The sequence below is a fragment of the Larus michahellis genome, chromosome Z (assembly GCF_964199755.1).
Source record: "Larus michahellis chromosome Z, bLarMic1.1, whole genome shotgun sequence".
NCBI lineage: Eukaryota > Metazoa > Chordata > Aves > Charadriiformes > Laridae > Larus > Larus michahellis.
In genome coordinates this window covers 56,427,314-56,448,274 of record NC_133930.1, presented here as the reverse complement: position 1 = coordinate 56,448,274, position 20,961 = coordinate 56,427,314, and the positions used below count along the sequence as shown (strand labels likewise).

At 40.7% G+C, this 20,961-nt stretch overlaps 1 protein-coding gene across 6 annotated transcripts in view; it reads right to left on the bottom strand.

Annotated features, from left to right (window-relative positions):
* ZNF462 (zinc finger protein 462) overlaps positions 1 to 20,759 on the bottom strand; it is a 95,275-nt gene extending 74,516 nt beyond the window's left edge. For 4 of the 6 annotated variants that reach the window (XM_074569978.1, XM_074569980.1, XM_074569976.1 and 1 more), the window contains exon 1: positions 20,557 to 20,759. The gene's annotated coding sequence lies outside the window, so the exon portion shown is untranslated. Of the gene's footprint in view, positions 1 to 4,771; positions 4,817 to 20,556 lie in introns of all 6 variants that reach the window. The other 2 variants (XM_074569977.1, XM_074569981.1) reach the window with 2 other exon arrangements.
* Positions 20,760 to 20,961: the final 202 nt, after the last annotated feature.

The window sequence follows — 20,961 nt, the reverse complement described above, 5'->3', positions numbered from 1 at the left end:
ATGCCACAGCCACCTCTGTGGTAACTGCAGGAACAAAGTCTCTAGTTCCTATCTGTAAAACCAGGACTAAAGTTCTGGGTGACCGAAGTGCTGGGTTGTAGAGTCCAGAGGAAACCAGAAGTCTTCTTTTTGGGGGGATTTAGTCTCCTTTAGAAACCACAATATGAAAGTCTGTAGTAGCTCTGTCAGGACTACAAAACCCTGTTACGTTTCTTCTTTTTCTCTATTGAGATAACAGGAAAACACATCTTATTTTTAAGAGGAAGGCAGCTTCCACCACCAACCTTGTGCAAAGATTCCACTTTGAGAACAAAATATAAAGCATTTGTCCATAGTTTTAAGCCTAAAACAGGGAAATGGAGGAAAACCCACTACAGATAATCAAGCCTAAACTGGTAACTACAAACGTGCAGTGAGCCTTATCATTTCACTTAACTTGGTTATTTGCTTTCCATTTTCTTTGCCAGGTGAAGAGTCTTCTTGCATGTTCTGGTAAAAGTTAATCACCTCCTTAGACTTCTTACACCTCCAGGTTACAGTGTTCCCATCAGCTGTTCTTTACAACAACTAATCCCTGACCTAACATGAGATAATGGCAGTGGGGGTCATCTTGCAGAAAGTTCAGCTTCTACAGCCAGACAGTTGTCCACATCCAACTCAATGGTAACAGTGTAAAGCCTGTCTCCCACCACAGCATCTGAAGAGAAACTACACTTAGGCTTGATGCCTTATGACTTTCTACAGTCCATTAGTCATTCCAATAGCTCTTAATCTCTTTCCACTATTAAATTAGAAATAAAGAACTATTTATATAGCAAACATTTTCTAGTCTTAGATTCCAGCCACTGCATCTTGTTACAGCTTGGTACAGATTCCAGATTCCTACAACATTGGACGTAGCCTGGCAAATTAGCTGCTTTCAGTCCTCTAAATGTCACTTCTGAAAACCTCTGAAAGGGAGGAATGGACTATCTGAAAGCTCTCACTGTGAAGAACAATTTTCCAGAATTCAAATCATTACTATCCCCAGCATTTCCACACTCATTTTTACAGACATGCCAACTTCAGGAATGGATTTAGTATTCCAAAAGCGGTACTTACACATATCAGCAGAGGGACAACTGTATCTCCTGTGTTTATATGTCTAAATGCTGTACTAGTCCACTTTGCTATTCTAACCATTTTGAATGATATATACTGCTTTGCAGGATCACTGTTCTCTGATTTAAAAGGAAGACAGGACCCTTCAAGTCCACATAGGCTACAAAGCCAAGACACTTCTTGAGTGAGTCACAGAGCATTTTCTGTTCCACATTTTCTATCTTTTACAAACATAAACTGAATGAGGAGCTTTTAGGTCTGATATATTTTTAAATATAATTACTGGTGTAGAGAACAGAAGGAAAAAGGAAAAGTCTCTTTAAATCCTGTCAGATACCCTTCTTGTCTGACCTGTGGGATGCTTTTGTTTGTGGTGGAATGTGTCCAAAATAAAAAGGAAAACCCTTGCTTTTCTCTTTGGGATCAAGGGCTGTCAAAGGCACAACACTGGTGTTATTTGTTTGATCTATCAAAGCAAGGTCGTTATTTACTTTGGTTATGGAAAGCCCCAAAAGTCTTTTCTAATACACTAGAAAAGTCAATGGCCAATGAGACCTATGACTGCTCTGCACTCTCTGCATGAGGTTTTCTCATCCCATAGTCCCCTTCTCCTTGAGCTGCAAAAGCAGGTGCCTCCATCTGGATAATCCCTGAGGAACTGACCCAATTCTCAGTCCCTTTTACTTGGAGGAAAAAAAAGCACAAAAGATGTTAGACTTAGATCTAAAAATTGTACAAACACGTTTTGATGATTACCATTTTTCAGCTCAACTCCTTTGTGAACATTTGATAACAGAACAAAAATTTGCTGTTGTCTTTGAAGTATAATGGGTAAATTCCAAAACAACATTCAGCAACATGAACTTCAGATATCCACCTTTCTTGACCTGATGGATGACTTAGAAATCAAGCACACTGCCCTTGTTCAAACTTTCATGCAAGCCAACCCTTCATGGCTCCTCTTATCTTAGCCATGATATAGCCTTTTTTTGTGAAAGCATTATCAGCTTTATGATCGATACAGTGCTCTGACTTTTCAGAAAACAGTGATTGGTCCAACTGTTTTATATCTTAAGGAGTTCTATTATTAAGAAAATAATAAAAACATCCCACAAAACAATGATAAGATCTGCTTAATATAAAGTTGGGAAATACAACAGCTTCAAAGAATGCTTTTCTGAAGGTCTCCAAAACTAGCCAAGATCCTCTGCTGTGCCTCCTATTTCCTGAAGAGGTGAATAAGCAGAAGATAATAAGAAATGCTTTTGTGGCCTTCACCAAAAGGCAATTGACTTTTTGTCTCTGCTTACCACCAGGCTGATACTGTTCCTTCAGAAACTATTCACTTTCAGACACAAATCTTTATCACTTGGGAGAATGCTCCTTGATTTATTTGTGAGATTTAGGTCCAACCTGGAGATTTTTCCTCTGGTCCTCACACCCATGCATTGTTTCAAAGCTCACTGAACTCTTTTCTAATAGTCATTTTTGGAATATATGCATTTTTGGTCACCCCATCCAAATAACACAGATTTAGTTTTGACACAGTGTAACCATGGTTGAATAAAGGAGGCAAAGCATCCCTAAGAGCTCAGCCATTGAGCAGCTAGTATCATTATTTCCTCTCCCCAACAGTACTTCTAGGTCAAAGCAGATGGAAACCCATACTGAAGGTTCTGTTGAGTCAAATCCAGCAAGGCACATCCTCTGGGACGGGGTTTAACCCTCTCCTAAGAACAGAGGGAATTTTCACAATTGCTTCTGGATACTAAACACGCTGATCATGACAGCTCATTCATCTACACATTTAATAGTTTCAACACAGGCTTCCACTCAAGGAGTCTGATGACTTTCTGATGTGCTTTTCTAAGTGGGCTCCTAAAACAGCCATCTTCATCCCCACTGCACACTAGTGATGGACTCTGTCAGCATCCTGTGGAACTAATTACTTCCCTTTTCAATTGATATACCTTCTAGACAGTACGTGGGAGAAACAAGGATGGAAGTTACCTCACGGATCACCAAGACTGGTTCTGTTATCAGACACAACTCTAATCTCCATTAACTTAAAGAAAGAAAAACAGCATGCTTGCTAAAGGAATTACAGTTATGGGCCCCTGAGACAAGAAAAGCTTGATTTTAAAGAAAACTGGTTCCGTATCCTGACCATGAGAAACCTAACTGCTAGCAATTTCTAGTCCCAGTGACCATGCAAAAAGGTAATACACAGAGATCTAACCAGCTATGATACTGATAGAACTCCTACACCCCTCCTCTAAAGGATTCATTTCTCAGCTGAAATCCCCTTTGAGGCTGGAAGTCAAATATTATAGCTCTGGAATGTGAAGTAACCCTCAATTCTGCCCAGCTTATAAAAAATCTCTGTCCTGCTTCCTCTCTTCTCACATCTCCTTAGCCTCATTATGCCTTTAAAAGGGGAGCTTGCTACTAAAATCCCACTAAGGTTAATTTGGCTATGACAACTTGACAGCTGGAGCAAGAGAAATAGAAGGATTCTCCTAAGCAGAAGATGACTCTGACTGTCCCAGTAATTTGATCAGCCCAGCTCTGCCTATGTAAAAATCCCATCAAGAACACAACTGAGAGGTATCCCAGAGCACAAAAATGAGTTATTCAGGGGAGAAAGGAAAAGGGGAAAAGGAAAAGGAAAAATGGAAAATAAAGGAAAAAGCAGGAAAAGGGGGAAAAAAGGAAAAGAAAGGAAAAAACCTCTGAATTTCTTCATGTATAGAAAAAGTTTTAAATCATTCTTTGCTAGCAGGTCAGAATTAATTGGATTTCTACACCCACTGAGCTTCCTTCAAGGTAGGCTTGGTCCGATATTCCAAGCCTGGAACATTTTCATCAGCTTCCTAACACCAGTTAAGATTTTCTAGGCAGGCTACAGAAGAGAAAGTACTTGCTAAAACCAGTAGTCCATTGCCACACTTTCCTATTACAAGCTTGTCAGCCTGCCGGTGCAGAGAACTTCTAGAACTCCTGCTTGCTCTCTTCCCACAGAACACAAAGTAGCATATTCCTTCAGAAGCTCTATTCAACCTCCCTTTCTTCTCTATGAGCCTGCATCTTTGAGACAATGGATAAGAGGAGGCGGACCACTTCCTCCATTCATTTGCTCAGCCTGCTGAAGCATCAGATCTGTCTGATCTTGCAGTAGAAGCATTATCCTTTGTTCTGATCAGGTTGCACAAATAGCTGTGCTTGTGTCAGTCCCCAGAGCAGAGATTTTTTTCATGACCAATATGATTACAGCTCATGCAACACATTGTGTCCTACTAAAAATATTGCAGTTTGTTTCCCCCAGATCCAGAAGCTCTGCAAAAATACCATTTAGTGTTAAGCACTGAGGAAGAAGGGGAGAAACTGCGTAATGCCGTTATTACATGTATCCTAGCCAAATAAGCCAAAATATTCATAGCCTCACCAAATGAGCTGAGAGTCATGAGAAGCACATGAAGGGAATCAAGTTGAAGAAGTTACAGGGGTACAAGATGATTACGACTCCCAAGACATCCCACCATTTCTCTGCAGGTTAGGCACTCCCCATGCTGATCAGCAACAGCTGCCTTTACAAGTCCTGACAGCTTACTTCTTCCCACACAGACAAATTGGGCTGGCCTCAACCACCTCCACCGCTGTCGTGACATACCTTTGCCCAGAATTCACACCTGGACTGCTTGCAAGCCATCTGCAACTGAAGAGACACAGGTTAGCCACTGCCAGGTTATATGAATATTCAAAGCAGTAAGTCTGGTAAGCAGTTCAGTTTCCCACACTGACAGAAGAATAATAAATCACCACATCTACTGATAGTCACGAGTTCTCAAAAGGTTACAAAGCATGGCTTTAATTTTCCCTTCCCACTGTTCTAACATAGTGCACACTGCTTATGAAAACAGTTGTTACTGCATACCCTTCCTTTTCTTAGGGCAGAAAATCAAATTAACCAGAAAACACAGCCTATATAGATTCCTCAGAGCTTCAGCCAGTACTCATTCAGGTTGGAGGTTGAACTTAATGTAGTACCTTCAAATTTCTTATATTTTTGCCCAGGTGTAAGTATGTATGCTGCATCATCTCTGATACCTGGTAGAAGCTTGAATCCCCATTTCTGGCTTCTAGCCAGGATTTAAAGAGGAAAAAAATTTGCTAATCCATGGTTTGCAATGAAAAAAACACCTACCATGGGGGAAAAATGCTCCTGCCTTTAGCCAAATCTAATCTGATCTTTCCTCACAGCTGTAATATCACTCTGAGTGCTTCAGTCCCTAACTTTAGCTTCACATATGGAGCACAGGGAATTACAGATACAAACCTTTTGTACAAGGCCAGTCTGAAAAAAACACATAAATGGGTCTGATTAACACTCCTGAGTTTGCAATCAGAATCAATACAGTTCCATGAAGATACTGCCATTTTTAGTATCTAGAATACCCTCCAAAACGCAACAGCACTATATGATTTCTGTTTCATAAAGGCTTTGACTTTCCTTCTATTATCCCAGTCTTGCTTTAGCACATATTTTATATTAGAATGCGTTCCAGGAGGCATATGGCAATAGAACTAGGTCAACCATTAACCAAATAACAGGAAGCTGCTCTGCAGAGCACACCCTTCAAAGCTTGCTTAATGAGCTAGCTCTTCAGAATGTGTCCTTCAGTAAGGTTGAAACTAACAGTTCCATGGGATTTTCTTTAAAGCCACAAGGTCACCCAAGTTAGGTGGCTTCTGGACATGACAGACTCTGAACAGCCATCCCGAAGTGTAAAGGCATCTAGGTCAGATGTTAAGAGATGAAGAACACTCCACAATCATGCATGGGTCATTGAATATCAGGAACCAGTTCCAATGATTTCTTCATCTTATAAGCAAGCACAACCCATCCCATCATTAATCTACTCCCACAATTTCAGCAAAGAACACAGGAATTTGCCTTTGTAACGCTTGTGGGGAAGCATACCATCACTAGATAAAGAGTTACCATCCTTCTGCCTCCTTCCATGCTTTCCTTTAAGAGGATGGCAAATTACTCCAAACACTTGTGATGTTTGAAAAAACAGATTGGTATTAAGGCTTGCAAATCAGTGTCTGACTAAATTCTTCATGTCCTGTTTTCCCCTTGATCTTGTTGAGATACCTACAGGATTTAACATGATCAATCATATCAGGGAGAAAAATTCCAGCATCATTGCTGATACTTTCATTTGTTCCATCTCAACCTTACCAATTACTTACACTAAATATCATGTTCCATACTTTTAAGCAACCATAGAAGCCCAGGCTTGAAATGTAAGTTGATAGGACTCTGAGAAGCATCAAGCACCAAGGAACAGAATCCATTAGTAACATCGAGGTTAGAAAAAGTTCTGATTCATACAATACTGTTAACAAAGCAGTTTCTAAAGAAATAAAACATGAACACTTGCCAGCACTCTACTTGAAAAGAATTTTGCATACAACAGACGGTGATATTCATCACACAACTGCTGCAATAACATGATAAATCAACAGCCATGTACCACAAAGCAGTATCAACTTTTCAACCTCAAAAAGTCACCATCAAGCTATGTAACTACAGTAAAATCTTGACACTAAACACATATGGGTATTAATATTAGTTTTCCAATACCCTAAGAAAAATGGATACAGCCTCTTACCTCTTTATCATTGTCTTTCTTTTGGACAACGTTTCTACAAAATGAAACATTCAGAGATCTTGAAGTCATTATTTACCTAAACAAAACCAACACTAAAAAGTCCTCTCTACACCATTGCCAGTGGTAGACTTACATTTCTCCACCATTTCTAACAGGAAAATGTGCTGTGAACATGTATATATCCAGAGTTTCCCAAATAGTTCACATCTATCCTTGTGATAGCAAAAATAAAACAAACAAAAAAAGCAAATAAAGCCACCACAACCACGTCCAACATTCTCCTACTAGTGCCTCCATAACTGAGAACTTCTCTGTAATCTGATGTTTATGAGATGGGAACTCAAGTCCATCTTTCTGGTGCTAGATCCTGCTGGTCTACCGGATAATAATTCCAGTTCCTAATTATCAAACACAGGAAATGATGAGGCATCCATGATGACAGAGAAAACAGTCAGTGTGTGTGATCATATGTCCCTGCAGATTGCTTTGTATCTTAAGCGACAGCTCCTTGCTGAAACAGGCTAACTCAGTGGAAGACTGCCAAGCATGCTGTGGTGAGATTATCATCTTAGTAGTTATTTATAATAAACTATCTTCGGCAAGTAGCACCTTTTTCGGTATGAAAAAGTCAAGGACAGTGTGTTTTCTCTGCAGTATAGAGATGTTCTAAGAGAAAAGGTGCAGACAAAATGTAGAAGCATTATTCACTTGCATATGAAGAAACACTTCTGATGAACATTCTCCAGTGTGTCCTAAAAACTGTTCAACACCACTAGAAAAACCACAAAATTACCAGCTACTAGAAAATAAAACCTGCAAGGGAAATTACATGGACAGACAGGACAGAGCAACCATACCTTAGAAAAAGTCTCTTGGTTTGCCTGCATCCTCAATACTTCTGATGCTGAAACAGCTACCATGACATGGAGTTACCTATGGAACCAAGAAAAAGTTCTGCCCTGCGAGATGGTGTTCAAGTTTCACGTAATTCTTCAGTGACATTTTTTTGAAAGTGCTCTATGCAGAAGTGCTAGACTCCCATAGCTTCAACCCAAAAATCTCCTGAATGGGGCCAATGGAGCAAGAAGGACTGCATAAGGATGAAGTTACTGCAGAACAGAGCGGTCAGTCTTCACACACAAGCCACATTTTATATGCATCCCCTCCTCCCATCACCAAATTGCAACTGGGAAAACATACCTGTGGGTTGACTACTCCCAAACTCCCACTCCAGTTCTTAGGAACATATGAAGAAAATGATACCTTTGCAGGGCTACCACAGAACAGCATCTAAGACAAGGATTCATTCAAGGGGAGCTGTAATATTATTCTTTGAAAATCCTGCAGAACAGGCAATGGAAACCATGAGAGGTCTGATTATGAAGTTCCGCTCTGCCAGCCCCATCAGGAAGCAAGCTCTGGTATTCTAGAGCTTCCTAGGCTGCAGCTACAGGAAGATATCTCCAAATGTTTTGTGGGGAAAACCAAACAACAAAAAAACAGAAACCAGTTGACTAGTCTACGAGCTGACAGAAGATATATCACTAGATTTTTAAGTCCACAGAATGCCTAGCAAGCTTATTTAGAAATTCTTTTTCTGCAGATTTAAACAGTCATTTATGAGCATTTGGATCTTTAAAAAATGGTGTCATGGTAATTTGCCGCTAGCTTTAACCAAATAGGAAAAAGAAATTCTAATGGGACATTCCTGCTAAAAAGAAAGCAGAAACAATTACAATAGCTTTCTACAGTTTCTTAGTAATTACAGAGTTTCAAAGTATATACAGTATCACTTGCAGTATTTCATACTTTCTGCATTTCACAGCTGCAGTACAATGTTCTCAAATGGTTACAGCTTTTGAACAAACTGTCTCTGCAATAAAGCCAAAATGATCTACAATGAAACTTCATCTGAAGCTCAGGACTTTCACATGACTGAGCTCTTCTCTTTCTCCAGATCTGCTTAGCCCTTCAGCCTCCCCCCAGCCCCTTTTATAATCCATCAGACATGCTTTTGGAGTGCACTTCACTTGTTTAAAGAAAAACAAACAGGTTCAAAAACAGAAAGAAATTAAACCCTGCTGGGCTGAAGTTTTCAGATGACAAAGCAGAAGGTAATCGTTTAATACCAAGTATGAAAGCAGCATAAAAGGACAAGATGCAGAGGGGAAAAATCTATTTAGGCTTCCTGCACTGGCATGAAATGGCTGCTTTCCTTCTTACTGCCAGCTCCCATGCTTCATGTTGACATTACACATCCTGTACTGTAGATCCACCCCCATGCTGATGCTTGCCCAACAGAATTATCTCCTGCGTCACAGCAGTGGTAACAGAACTGCTGGCTCTGCAGATCTGAAAGCTCCATTTCAGTGCTTAATACATGCAGCTACTGGACACACGACCAGATATTCTGGGTTGGTTTGTGGCACTCTCAGCACTGTATTACTTGGCCTAACCTTCTGTTAACCAAATGGTCTGTTCTCCCCTTGAGACCAAACCATTAAACTTTATTTTATTGATTTCTACCAAAATGCAAGGACAGTTTACTGCACTTGTCTAGTCTATCTCCAACAGGGTTGCTAAGATGAAAAAGACCTAAAAATAACTGGAAATGCTGCTTCACACCAACAGAGAACAAAATCTTTTGGAGTAAATATTTAAATGATCTGCCAGATGAACTACCATAGCAGTATGAACCACATGGATAGCAACTTCTATTATGTACGCATATGCAAACGTACACAGTCCTGTCATTGTAAAAGGGCCTAGGTTGCATTTTCCCTGAGCCAAAGCACCTCTGTCTTGAACAGGCAACTAGCTTATTAGTATCTATTCAAATCAATTCCATAATCAAAAAAAAAGTATGGAAAACCATGGCTTCTGAAAACACCACAGTTAGTGATGGGACTCCAGAATGCATGAACATCGGCTACAGGCAGCACAGCAACATGGAGGTTCTCACTAAAACACCCACAAACTCATATGAAATCATATTTCAGGGACATGCCAGCATTAATTGAAGTAAAACTTAAGTATTTGTAACATACATGCTCCCCCTGTCAAAATATAAAGAGTGAGAATGTAAGAAAAGTCACACATGAATGAAAATTCAATTATCTAATCCATAAACTCCTGTTGGCTCTTGCAAATGAGCTACAACCATGCCCTCACATGCAACCACAAATGAACATCTCACGTATGTAGGTGGTAGCTGCTGAAAGCTAAGGGCATGTTCTATTCAAAATATATTTTCCAAATGCCACCCTGAAAACTCCGCAAGAATTAGTCCATACAGCTAAGGATTTGATCTTCCAATGTTTACTCACAGAAATAGCTGCAGTGAAATTCAAAATTGGATCAGTGACTATTCATATGAATAAGCTTTTACAGTATAAGGGCTTTAGCCCCCATCTTCAATTATCTGACAAACGTACTACAGTAACAAGAAAATGCAATGGTAGCTGAGGTCTGACCTATTAAAAAGCCTTTGTTAACGTTCCTAACAGTGGCAATGAGGATTTATTAAATAAATAAATAAAGTGTACATGCCTGCACACAAAACAAAATCTTGGGAATGTAAGAAGAATCCTGTAAAAGTTGCAGTTTTACTGCCTTCCAAAGAAAATAGCAAGCCAATCCACATAAAATCTAACCATAATAAATCATTAAAATCTGTTCTTCGTGGCTACCACTACAGTGCAGTGCCTCCAAAGCAAGGCTGGATCCACTGTTCAGATTGCATTTGCCTGAGGCAGTCTTCTCAACCTAAAGCTCAAAATCTCTGCAGGCCAGGGTGTCAAATATGTTTAAATAGGACAGCACTGCTATTATCCAACTTTCCACGTGTAACTAACTTCTGATGTGAAGGAGATCACAAACCATCTTCCTCACACCACTTGGGCAACTAAAACAGTCTTTTGGTCATCCATTACTAAAATTCTTACTCAGACATGAACAACCCTCCAATCTGGATGTCAACAGATCAGCAGGCATTGCCTTCAGATCATAAGCAGGCTGCTTATTTCACCTGTAAAGAGGATTAGATGTCTACAGCACATCAAGGAAACAAGCATGAGAACAGACTGTGTGGCATTTTAGCTCCATCTATCTTTAAAATTTCCCCAAAGAGCAGGATTTTTTTTATGTCCCATTTAAGTTACTACCTCATCATCATATGACTGGCCTCCACTGCCATGACATACAAAACTTCAGTATATGGTGACAGGCCCCCTAGAAAGTCATTCCACAACCTGAAACATCATCTACCCTTCAAACACACTAAAAATAGATTGCTCACCCCCCTTGAGGTCTCAGCAGCCCATCTGATATTACAGTACAGTATTAGCAAACCTATGTAGACACAAATTCTTAAAATAAATATCTTCAGAGATAAAACCAGAATACCAGCAAGCAAATTATATTCCTGTACACCACTGAAGTAACATGGATGAACCTGTGGAAGCACTGAAGAACCATGGAGGGCAACGAGCATTTCATGTTCGTTTTGCAAGAGCACGCTACATGCAACCTTTGGTCAACCTATCTGTCATCCTGCCAAGTAACTTCTGACTCAAGGCTTTTGGTCTGAAAGACATTTTCAGCAGCTCTTATCTGGTTCTTTGGGAGAACAACACACTGAAAATCTTGTATTCCTCCCCTGCTCCACGGTGGAAGAAGACCAGCACATTTGTAGAGGGCGTGGAATGGAAAATTCATTGTAGTATGTTATCACCTCTGTAACCCAATCATTTAGAAATAATTCAGGTTTACTCATTTATTCATGCAGCTGCAAAACCCAAATATATTGACTCACTCTTTCAGCAGCTCCAGTGAGTAGTACAGTTATGCCCTTGGAGCCAGGGATTTCAGAAGGTCTCATGCATGCATGAATAACCTGGCAGGAGAAACCTTCATGCTCCTGAGAAACAACAGCTTCTCAAGCCACCAAGGTGGAAACACATCAGGAGCCAGCACCACCGAAAGGTACAATACACAAATCCTGCAAGCCCTAAGCTGAGAGCCATCATATATGCTGATTGGCATATAAGGCCATGCTAACATGGCCTTCATTCGTATTTACCTCCAGAAGGCCTGATAAAGTCCTCCTCTCCCCAGGTCCTGGTAGTATCGCAGACTGGGCTGTTTTACACCATATGCTTGATCACAGACAAGGGAACTTGACCTCCATACGACCTGACATAGCTGAAAGCTGATATGCTTTCTCCCCACTACCCTCCCCCAACGAAGATAAAAGGTCATTTAGACCAAAAGTAACTGGTCCACACTGACTTCAAGTTACATGAATTCAACTTTTGGGATGCACTCCTTGCCAGGAACCCAAATCCCTTCTTACAGGGCTGCAAGCCACAACCATAGGAGAAGGCAGGAACAATTCAGCGGTCAAGAAACTAATTAACCAGGCTGAGAGCTGTCTGGCTGCTCTCAATTTTCCATCAGCCATTTGTTAACACTTTTACACTTGTCAAGTTATTTAGCTGAGCATGACAGAAGCACAGTTTCAGAGCCCACCAGTGCTGGAGGTCCTATATCCTGCAGCCAGAGCCACCCAGATGTAGACAAGGAAGGGAAAAACTGAAATGCACATCAGAGCTTCCGATCAAATAAGGAGAGAAATCATTCCAAATTTTTTTATATTGACATTTATTTTTATTTTTTTTCTGACAGTCACACACAGTTGTGTGACTCTTGTTCCCTTCACAGAAGAAAACGGGATAACTCCCATTGTCCTTGTCTTCCAGACTTGGCTGCTTTGCCAACTAAACTAAGTAGATATTGTATATATAGTTAGTCTCTTCTTCCATACTCACCGTAAGAAGCAACACACCTGAGAACAAATGATCAGTCAGAATAACAGCAGTGACACAGAAACAAAGTGGCAGGTAACTCTAGTTCCTATCTCCCAAATGTTTGCAAACAGCAGAGCAGGTCTGCTCCAGTCTCACAAACCAGAACCACTGCAAAAGGAGATTTTTCTTTTCTTACCTACATATTGGTTTGTTTCAACATACACAGCAACAGAACACAGCACCAAGGTCTTAATTTCCAATATCCTTGTAAAATCCTAATTATGCCTGTTTTACTGGGTAGAGGGATGGATGATTGAAGGAATTAAAAAAAATTAGAGCAAGATTTCAAGGGCTGCTTTCTTTGGTCTCCTTAGCGTTTGGTCAGAGAGGCCTAAAACCCCATTATAAAGAGCCACATGCCCACAAATCTAGCTGAGTCTGACTGGACCTGAAGAATCCAAGTGTGAGTTAAAATAGATAAATATTTGATAAATAAGGTGAAAACTCAAAACATGGGCTGGTGGAGCACAGGTTCTGTGCATCACGTTCCCCTATTCTCCTCTTTTCTTTGCCAGCAATGAGAGATCTAGGGACAATGTGTGGGAGGAATGTGTTTGCCTGGGTCCTGTGATAAGTAGCTATTGTATTGTGAATTCATTTGCATGACAACAGTCCAATCCAGTATGACCCATCTTCTTCCCAAAAGGAATATTCTGTGATGCCTTCTTTCCACAACTGCTGATACCACCCTGAAGCTGCACTATTTGAACCTTAAGAGCTGCAAGCGGGAAGGAAGAGTTTGCTCATTTGGACAGTGCAAAGAAGCCCCTATTGTCCTACAAGGCCACGGAAACAGTGACCACATGTACATCAGAAGATTCCATTTTTAGCATCTTTCAAAACAAAGTCTTCTCTTTCACATTATCACGAGCACACTGAATCCTCAGTCTTCCTATATCATTCTCTGCAATGTCTGCTTTGTTTTGTCTTGAAAAATCATTCTCCTGCCTCTCTACCCCACGCAATTGCTCTATTAGCAGCAAGTTTCCACTACACATAATTATGGCATGCCTTAGCCTACTTTTCTGTTTGATGAATAGCTCTGCCTATTTTCTACTTATGCTGATGCTACCATTTACTTTTCCTGACACTCTAATCCTTGTATCCTTTGAAGGCCTGACTTCCTCCACCACGACAGCAGCTGGGGTTCTCAGGCCCCTTTCCAGAGCTTTTTAATAGCAACAGTAATGCCATCACTGAACATCCCACTTCTTAATCTTCAGGTCAGCATAGAGCCTGTACCTGTAACATGTGCTGCAACTACACCATCCAGTGCAGCTCACCACCCATTATCTAAATGACTAGCAAGTTATTAATTGCATATTCCTGGCGTTGAAAGGAGAAGGAAAAATACAGGCACACAATGCAAGCACCTAGCTTCTCCCAAAGGTATGAAATAACTCAGATTTTCTGCGTAATCCCAATTAGATTGTTTTATCTTCCACCACAAAGTAACAAGTGACACTCTTCAACAACTGATTTCTTAATTTAACTAGTTCAAAATAACAGGAATAGTCCAGTGAACCAAGTGTTTTCTCAGAATTATTTGTCCTCAACATACTGGCCTTGCAATGATTGCTACCCTGATAAGCTCTCGGTAAGTCGTTTCTAATCACTCATGACATTGATGCTGTGCATACAGCTCTTTATGCTGACATTATTAAACATGTATTCTTAAAGAGACTGTATTTGACTCCACTCAAGAACAATGACTGCATATCCTGAGATGTCTCATTTTCATCTTTAAATTACCAAATGAGCAATATTTGATTGTTTTTCTTGACAGATCTTACCATCTTCTATCCAAAAAGCTGCTGTTAGCCCAAGCCAAAAATTTACTGTATTCCCCCTAAACAGAAGCCATAGAGGTCCATAATTACATCACCAAGACTAGCCAAAAATGAAGATGCTTTTAGATCAAGGGTAAATAAAAGCCGTAGCACAGTTGCTAGGTCTGTGGTTGACGGTTCTGATAACCAGTGTGTCTCAAAAATTACTACAAAGCAATCACAATCAACGGTGAGCAAACACTGCTTAAAGAAAAGTTACTTCAAGTAGTGATTAGGCAAGGATATTTTGAGTTACTGCAGTAACAAATACTGCCTCGAGCAGAACAAAACAACTGTACCAAGATCTTCAAGCCCTGAAGAGCTGAAGAGAACACACAAAAAACAGAAATGGTACATAAGACTATGTGTTTCAAATATAAGACACCAGAAATAAAGACTCCTTTTCCTCATCTCAAACCTCTTCTTTCAAACCCCTTCAGAGATGTATTTGTACTGCAACATCTGGCACAGCTTCATAAAACTCAAGAGATGAGGGGCAGACTTCAGATCTTTGGTATTGTTTTTAAAGTTAAAAGAATGAAATGGAACAAAACCCAAAACAATATCATGTGACTTTTTATTTACCTATGTGTTCAACTTCCAAATACAGGCTGAAAGCAGAATACTTCCAAAACTCAGGACACAAATGGAGACTGCATTCTATTAAATATAGTCCCCTCATTTGGAAACTTCTACTAAAGCTTTTTCACTACAACCAACAAGATAATTATCATAAGTTGAGCTATCTCCCTTCCTCCCCCCTTTTCTTCTTTCAGCACTGGCATACAAACCATGCTATTTTAACTTCTTTCCTGTTCTCCCAGTTCTTCTGGAACATTTTATTTTCAACAGTCAACTCATTTGGAGAAGTGCCATGCTGAAGTTCAACCGTTTACAATGTTAACTGTGTCTCTGCCAGCAACTGAAGACTTGCACCACACCACCTTCCCCAGCACCTCTTGATTAAACAATTTGAGTTCCTCTCTCTCAGAGGTTAGCAGTTGTTTAAGCAGCCGTCATTCTTATCATGCCCTTTTTTCCCTTCAAAATTATTCTCACTCTCTGAAGAGTAAGGTGGCATTTCTCACCCCCTCCTCAATTAACACTTCACAGACCTCCTGCTCGCCTCCTATGGGCCCATATTATATTTTAACACTACCTGAAAGATTTCCATTAAACAAACCCTTTCAGACAGATTGCCTGATTATTTAGTACTCTACAAAAAAGCAACTGTTTGAAAAGCAAGCATTTAGACTGATCAAGTTCAACATTTTTACTAAAGCCAGCAATTACAGGTTCATACTTGATCACATCTTGATCCAGTATGCAAGTTAAGCAAATCATACAGTTCTGGCACTAGCAGCAGACCATTTTCATCTGGAAAAAGTTCATAAAATACATTATTTAATTTCAAAATACAGAAATATCTGTGAAGGGAGCACTTTATTTTTCTACTACAATGTATTGGAAGTATAACAAAGGATAAGGAAACAAAATATGTGAAAAGACACAAGGACATACTGGCCTTTGTAGGCCTTTCCTGATCAGTCAAAACAGGATCTCCTTCCTCTATCAGTATGCTTCTTCAAATCATTCTTTTCAGTATTTCACAGGGGGGTTTTGGGTACTACAGGTTTTTGTCTCTAGGTTTGCTTAGTAATAGCTTCAAACAGGGCAATGTTGGTTAGTGAATATTACACAGCTATTCACTAGTTCCATACTTTTAAGTCCTTTTGCAGCAGTTTCTTACAACGAAGCAGTGTTCTTCTGCTCAATTTAAGAAATTATCCACAACACCACGCAGAGAAAGTGTTACAGCAAACTGGAGCAATCTCAATTTATACTGTAACTCTAGACATTGTTTGGAGTAATAGGAAAACTCAATAGGAGAAATTCATTTACAATCGTTTCTGGTCATTCCAAATTTCAAGAGACATCTTTGGGCTTTTCTGAAGTAACCTTCCTCAAACTGTAAGTTGTACTATTATAAGACTTCAGTTCTTCCCATTTCCTTTTTAAGGCTAAAATTAAACTTGTCCATTCCTTGGGGCCCAGAGTAACATCTGCCAGATGTCCAGACATCTATGTTGAACACAGTTCTTCTCCAATACTTATCTACTTATCAACTCTCTTTTCATGTACTTATATTCTTCATAGTATGAGCATACACAACATCTTTTTAGTTTTCCTCTTGTAACAAAATAATTTTTTAATTATGGAAGGAAATTCTAAACATGACAATTTAAATTTCTCAACAATGTAATCCATTATGAACCCAGTAAAAATGTATAAGGGAATCCAATCATTGTTTAAACATTTTTAAAGCAGTGGTCTATAGACTAACGGGGTTGAGAAGGGCAATTAAGAAAAGCAAGTTTATATACTGAAGAATAAGCTATGAATGCAGTTTCTGTTAGGGCTTGCACCATGAAAAAGTTCTGGGTGCCCACAAACCAAAAGCAATTGAAAGCCATTGTCCAAGTGAAGAAATTTGTGCCCGATTACCAGAAACATTCTGGTCACTGTCTCACGAATTAAGATTCTTTTTAGCGTTTCTTTAATACTCACTGTTTGGGTTTTGGTTTTGTTTTTTTTTTTAGACTAGTTTTGATTTGGGTTTAAAAATAAAAGGAATCCCTCAGTTAGTATTTTAACAGCAAGGTGAACTTCAGTCTGCCTGGGTAGAACTACAGCAAGAAACATCATTAACAAGAATATCGTTCTCTAAAGGGATTTCAGTCTCATAGTGAAGAAACCCCCCATAGAAATAATACCACTCTCACTCCAACTCAAACTATTGCAATGACATTTGGTTTTCTAGGGTGTCTGTCACCACAGGAGGGTGGTAAGAGGCCTTCCCATAAAGATCCTCAGCTTAAATTTCAAACTTGTTCCTGGATTGCACATGCTACGTTCAAGAGCAATGTATCTGTAGGGCACATTGTAGTGCAAGCACTGAGTTGACCTCTCAAGAAGTAAGAGGAGATTCACAATTCTGAACTATGAAATCCAAGCAGATACCTAAGAAGACTCCATACAGTCCTCTCATACAGAAGATGGATATTTGGGATCTGACCCAAATATGCAAAGGCCAGTGGGGACTTTTTCAGCTTCTTCAGTGGCTGCTGATTTAGAACTGTGCAGAGACTGCAAAGTGCATCAAAGAACATCACCTCAGGGGAAAAAAAAAAAAGTTAGCCTCCCTCTTTACTTTGTCAAAATGTAAGATTAAACATACCTGAAATGGTACATTCCATGGCCCACTTCTGAAAGATGGAGACCACCACAGTATCTCAGTAATTTGGGTGACGTATCAGCAACCACAACTTAAGAAATGCACAGTTGATAATGCAATATTCTTCCCAAGTATATTAGATTATATACTAAACCATTTCTTCCATAGCAAAAATAAAATAAGGGCATTGATTTTAACCTTGCAGCAGCTGGATCCCAAGTTCATCGCTAGTCATTGCAGTCCTCAAATCCTTGTATTCTTTTTGCATATCTGGGACCATATTCTGATTCAGATTCACTAGTCCCTTATCCTGTCAATTACACCTCCTGTATGTAACACATTCCTTCTTAAATTCTTCAGAGTAACCTATGAATGAACATTACTGATACCCTTCTATGGAGCTGTGCCTTCGAGCTCAGTAGCACTACCCTGTGGTATCCCCCTCGTTCATTTCATCATGTAGTTTGAATTTTTTGAGGAACTGCATCTACTATGCAACTGATGTGCAAATTTAGGTTGGTGGGAAAAGAGTGAGGCCTGGTTTGAGTCTACTCAAAATTATTTCAGATTAAAAGGTGGGTTAAAAAAAAGCACACAAATTCCTGTTCAACTGCTATCTCACTTTAAAGATCTTAAGTTTCCATAATGACATTAAAATCATAACAAGAATGTTGCCTTAAGTTTTCAGAAAAAAATATTTTAAAGACAGCTGTGAAAACTGTTCCAAGAGAAATTATGTGTTATGATGCTCTGAGGAACCTACTAAAAGCTTGCCAGTATCATTTTAATGCAACCCAGTGAGTGGGGAGAAATATTCCATCTTAATTTAAAATACATCCAAAAGAAGGAATGTTCTTGAAAATCAGATGTTAAAAATTACCCAAATCAGGCATCACCTTCATCACCTAGAAAAAAAATGACATTTCATGACGTTCTCTGGAAGAACCTGAGCAGCTTCAAGCTGCGTGCACTTACCTCCAAATGCTTTCAAAAATCTATAAATATATGCGTATATACACTATTTCTTTGGCCAACTGATCAACCTCCTAAATTCTGTGGTCTTTAACCAAAGAAAAATATCTAGAAAGGTGACCTCCACATGAAAGCATAAGAGGAAAAAAGCCTGAGGATGTGTTTCTCTGTGTGAAGGAGAATCTGAGCAATTTCCTCCAATCCTTATTTCCTGATAGCATGAAGTCAGAGAGAAGACCCATCACAATGCTGTACATTGAAAAAACTGAAGAAACCTTAGGGGAAAAAATCATGATTAAACCAGCTACTGCCAGCAAAGCTTCAAAACATGGAGAGACATCCACGACGTTAGGAGCACTTCCCATCTCAGCTTTGTCTACTCTCTCTCTCCTCCATTTTCTGGTGGAGCTAGAGAACATGACATGGCTTACCTGACTCAGATCACAGCTCTCTGCCAAACTAGTCACTTCCTCTTAGACATGCAAGCAGCTTCATGAGACAAACAGACCCCCACAGACACACACACAAAAGCAGCAGCAGAAAGCACTCAAACTTGAAGGTCTTTCTCCTTCCAAACACCAGAAAAACGAATGAAACTTTTCCTTTTTCTCACCCTAAAGAGGGAGGTGAAGGGGGGAGAAATCCTATCAGATCACAACTACATGAAGCTCCAGGAGGATCTCTGTGGAGAATAGAAACCACAATACTAAGAGCGGGGCGGGGGGGGGAGAAGAAGGTTACTCCAGAAGACATAAAGAGCCTGTGGACTCTGTGTGTGCATGTGTGCGAGAGCGAGGAGAAGCTTTGTGTTGTGGAGCCTGGACTGGAACCAAAGCAGACAGCTTGCAAATGGAGGACAGGGAGATAAAGAAAGGGAAAGAGGGGGAGAGATAGGGAGAAAGCTGCTCCGGGTGGTTGAGAAAGGGGCAGGGGAGAAAGCGCCTTCTCCCTCGCCTGGTTTAAAGGTAGGGACATCGGGGAACTGAGCAAGAAGAAGTGGGCTCCTTCCTTCCCCTTCCTTTCTTCCCTTCTCGCTCTCTTTCTCTCAAAGGAGAGCACAAGCGTGTGTAATGGCTCCTGCTCTCCAGCTGAACGCTGTCCTCCTCCAAGCAACCTCCTGCGGGCACCACCAGCCTCCCAGCCCCGACGCCGCCGGGGACCCCCGCATCCCAACTCCAGGAGATCCGCGGTGGGGGCACCACCGCTGGGGTGAGGGACCAGCCTCACCAGCGGCGAGGAGGAGGGCAGCGAGAGAAGACGAGGAGAAAGAGAAGGAGAGGAAAAGGGAGAGAGAGAGAGAGAGAGAAAGAAAGAAAGAAAGAAAGAAAGAAAGGAAGGAAGGAAGAAAGAGGTCACCCGATTGCCTGGGTCGTGCCAGCACGGAGCTTTTCTCTCCTCCGTGTCTCTCCCGTCTCTGATCCAAGTCCACACGCACAGCACCATCCAGACCTCGCACACACACACATCTCCTCTCGGGCACCCCCCACCCCGAAAGCTCGGCTGATATCTCACTTATCTCCCCATATCCCCCCCTTGCAACAACAAAAAATTAATTAACCGCCTTCCTCCTCCTCCCACCACCACCACCACCACCACCAGCACCTCCTCCTCTTCTCCTCCTCCATGCAAGAGACTTCTCTCTCAAACAAAACACCCCGCTCTCGCTCCCCTCTCTCCTCTTTTTTTTTCCCCTTCCTTTCTTTCTTTCTTCCTCCTTCCTCCGTTGACCGAATGAATGGATTTCAGAGGAAGGTGGTGGAAAGAAAGAAAGACGGAAAAGACCAAACAAAAAAAAAATAAATATATATACACACACACGAGAGATGATCTCTCCAATGCCAAACCGGAGATGGGTTTTAATTGCGAGAACTTACAGGAGCGTCCCGGCACTGCTGCTCTTGCTGCTGCCTCCTCTCCTCTTCCTCTCTGCCTAGCTCTTCTTCTTGTTATTGTTGTGGAAGTTGTTTTGTGAGTCTCATGTGCTCCTTGCCAGGTCTCAGCAATGGAGGATCGCCATCTTTCCCTGCTTTTCCCCCCCTCTCTCTCTCTCCCTCTCTCTCTCTCTCTCTCCTTCACTGGTTTGCTGCAGCTGCAGATGACCTGAGATATCCGTCTCTCTCTCTCTCTCTCACTCACCCTCTGTGTCTCTCTCTGAATAATGAGCAACCAGAGGGAGAGAGAGAAAGAAGACAATCTCCTCTCCTACCACACAAAACGCAAGAGCACCAGGGGGTGCAAGAATCCTTTCTAACAACAACAACAACGTGTAGGGGAAGAGA